At 40.8% G+C, this 3,967-nt stretch overlaps 1 non-coding gene across 1 annotated transcript; it reads left to right on the forward strand.

Moving 5' to 3' along the window:
- Nucleotides 1-624: 624 nt before the first annotated feature.
- Trnat-ugu (transfer RNA threonine (anticodon UGU)) lies at nt 625-699 on the forward strand. The gene has a single exon. It is a non-coding gene; the product is annotated as a tRNA-Thr (tRNA).
- The last annotated feature ends 3,268 nt before the right edge of the window (nt 700-3,967 follow it).

Here is a 3,967-nt window from a genome sequence, read left to right on the forward strand (position 1 = left end):
AAATTGTTATTGCTCGTATGGTGTGTGCATCCCCAACCGAGGAAGCTGAAGTGTTTGGTGCTTCAAGGGCCACCGTATGAAAGAATTATACCGAGTATAGAGAAACCGGGAAAACATCACGTACTAAGTTAGAAAACGGACAAAAGTGTGTTTTGAGTGATCGTGATAGACGATCACTGAAGAGGACGACAGCTGCTAAAGTCACTGCAGAACTGAACGTCACACACGCGAAACATGTCAGAACCAAAACAACATGAAGGGAGCTCCATGAGCAAGGAATTCAAGGCGAGCTGGATTCCATGCACTCATCACAGATGAAAATACCCGTAACAGGAAAACGTGGTTCCGAAGTCACAAAACCTGAGACATGTCCGAAAGAACAGACACCGTATCCATATATAAGTATATCGGTCTGGCAACGCCAGCCATGCATGACCTTCTTGTTCTGTGCAGATGCACACATATTCCCCGAACTCTTACGGAACTTGGTAAGAACGTCTTTCACGAGTAATGGGTATGTTGGGGTGGGACACTACGATTGTAGTGTGTTGACATACAAGGCGAGAACGTGAGTCTCGCGGGAGGTGTGCGCGAGATAGTCCCTGCGGTCACCCTATCCTCTGTGCCCTCGGTGGCTCAGATGGATAGAGCTTCTGCCATGTAAGCAGGAGATCCCGGGTTCGAGTCCCGGTCGGGGCACACATTTTCACCGGTCCCCGTTGATATATATCAACGCCCGTCGGCAGTTGAAGGTATTAAAATTACTTCTAATTTCGTTCTAGACGGCTGCAGGCCATATCCATATATAACTTGAGCGGGTGTGGCTATGTAATGCTACAAAAAATACCCCCAAAATATCTCAGCACCACCCCAGAACAAAGCTACATCTACCGCCTACTGTGGGCTAAACTCGACACCTCGCATTGAAGAAGTTCAGCTTTATGTTGCGCTGTCAGCCACGGTCATTTGGAGCAGGTTACATCCATCTACGTAAGCCTTTCATTCATGTGAACTATATACATTTCCGACCGTCGCGAATTAAATTAGATGCTGAAGGAGTCACGCTATTAGACGTTAGTTTAAGAAATTTATTTCCCTTTCTTTATGTCGTGCATCTCCACTGTATACTGGTTATAGGCAATTATGAGCTGAATTTTCTACAGCCTCTACTGTCGTTTTTAAATGTAGTGCATAGATACGATTTTTAAGATTAAGATCTATGCACCTTGTAAGGAACATACATATAGGTCTATTTATAATGTGTGTGAACTGACTGACGCTACACCAAAGAGACATTTGAACTTTCATGCGGATGACGTGATGCATGATTCGACGTTTATCTTAACATTTGTTGCTTTTAAGGGGTTTTGGGAGATATTTCAAGTTCCTGCTTATAAGGTCATATACGTCCTTCCCATTTTTATGTTGTGAACAACAGAGTTTTTCGAAGCAGCTCATTTAAATGTTTATTATAGTTGTATAGCCACGTTATGTATGCTTTAATAACACCCCTCCACTCATTTATACAGACACACACACACACACACACACACACAGAGAGAGAGAGAGAGAGAGAGAGAGAGAGAGAGAGAGCTAGAGCGAGTTTATTTAAAACGCACTGCAACTCTATCATTCGTATATTTCTACCCATACACAGAGCTCCAAACCCACCACCGCGCTCTTTCAGAAGTATGACTAATAATTTTTCCGGCTACGTTACAGAATACTGTCGCCGATTTGCTCAAATATAAATAACACATTCTACTGAGCTTTATTTCCACAAAATGCAGTACTGTGTCCTCCGTTTTTGTTTAATCTCGTACCCTCTTCGTTAAATATGTATAAGATCCGAGGGGTAACAGGAAATACTTTACCTTCTCATTCTTAGCTTTTAAGAGACATATCTGCGCTTGAGACTACTGTAATATATACTAACATATATACAGATAATGATAGAGACACCTTTGTGATTAGAATTATACCTTTAATTTGCATGAAAGTTATCATGAATATGCGAGCTGTGTAATATTCTGTACCGTTTATCAATATGCGTTATATTAAGTACTGTTTGGTCTCAGGCTGTCGATATGCGAGTCATTTTAGGTGAGTAACAACACTAATTTCTGTTCCTCATGTGAGTCATTTACTTTAAGAATCAGTGGAAGTGTGAAACATATTGATAGTGTTATTTATTGAAATTACACGTGTGACGTGACGCACTTGTTAGTGTTTTCCGTACTTTTACGTAGCAGTGGATGTAGACGGAACTGTCCTTTATAAATAATTGTAGTTTCCAAGCAACTGGTTGCGTCTTTGCATAAATGATTCAAGTGCTACTCTATATGATAAGGAATTAAACTATAAAGTTTGGATTAATGTTTTATCAGATGCAGTTACATATCAAGTAACGAGGCGCTGAATGGAAAACTCATTTGAATTATGTTCACTGAAATTAAATGAGAAGAATCGATAGGGATGAAATCATTTAAGACCGAACACATAAAATAATATCATTGGAAACCGTTGAGAAATGCTGAACCAGCAATACGTAAATAAGTAGTGAGGAATGAAAATATTTGTCAGATTCGAAGGGGTGCTAACATAGCCTAACAATTAAGGCAACGGCCGGCGGGAAGAAGGAAATGTAAGCGCGATCCAATATCTGGCATAAGTCCTCATTTGTGACAACATATATGAAAGACGAGTAGTTGGGCTGTCAGGTGTACCTGCAGCCGTTTGTGACAGAAGTGGGAGGTATTGCGATAGTCTGAATGTAGTGTGGAAATTTATGTATTTAGTCATACCCACAAAATCATATGGTTAGTAGTTAAATTATAAATCCAGTAGGCTCCGCATGAGGAATACAGTTGGACACGATTGATTTACTAGGATAGATGTAATTACAATGCCGAATGCAACGTATCGACCTCAAAGAGGTAGTTCAGTGCATCATACTTACGATAATTGAGCGCTACTAAATACGTGTGTTTGATATTCTACTTCTGCCGCCTTGGGGTGTACCGAAAACTTGAAACATTATGCTGCCCACTACTTCGTAGGTTCTTGATTCACTTCCTATGCCAACCCGTACCTGTCATCCCACCGAGGATAACTTTCGGTCAGGACTGCGAACCGAACCCCGGGTGCCTCGCACGCCACTCAACTGCGCAGACCACTCTGCTACGAAGGCGAACAGAGCTGTATGGATCGTGCACCACAGTCTGAACGTCATTTGTAATTTTGTGCTTTATCACAGTGAACAACGGATAATCTATCACAAAGCCATAACGATGCACTTAAGTGAAACATTCGTACAGATTAAAATAGTATGTCGTGGCTGGACTCGAATCTGGAGATGCTGAGTGTTGTGGCCAAAACTATATTTTCGCAATTCAAATCTGGCTTCTTGGAGTTCGTACTCTCCGTGATTTCTCTAAATTAAAAATCGTAAGTGCTACGATGATATATTAGAAATGTTCGTGGCCAGTCTGGGCTTGTGGTTTGTGTATAGTAAGTTCTACTATTTTCCTTCGTTTCGAAATGAGATCTTTCCTTTTCGGCTTTCCTTCGTCTCAGAGCTTAATAGCATATTACACTCCTACACAGAGTGAAATATTTATTCTGGAAACAATCATGCTGTGAATAAATCATTCTTTCACCTGTTGTCTAGAAAAAGTTATACTCTGGGGAAATAAAAGAAATTACAATATTCTTAAATTGCATTCCTGCAGCTAGTACAACTAAACTTTTTCTCCCCTGAATTAATCTCTTTTACAACGTGATCAGACTTCCTTTACGCGAATCCACTGTGAGGCCAAACGCTACTCAAATGGAATCAACTACAACCAGGTACACTACAAACTATGGTTCACTGAGAACAGGGATCTGTGAATATCATTTAACAACCCTACGCAGGTGCAGCAATACTTTACCCTTTCACCTTCTTTCAGGCGAAAGTAGAATACGG

This window comes from Schistocerca nitens, chromosome 3 (genome assembly GCF_023898315.1).
Source record: "Schistocerca nitens isolate TAMUIC-IGC-003100 chromosome 3, iqSchNite1.1, whole genome shotgun sequence".
Classification (NCBI taxonomy): Eukaryota; Metazoa; Arthropoda; class Insecta; order Orthoptera; family Acrididae; genus Schistocerca; species Schistocerca nitens.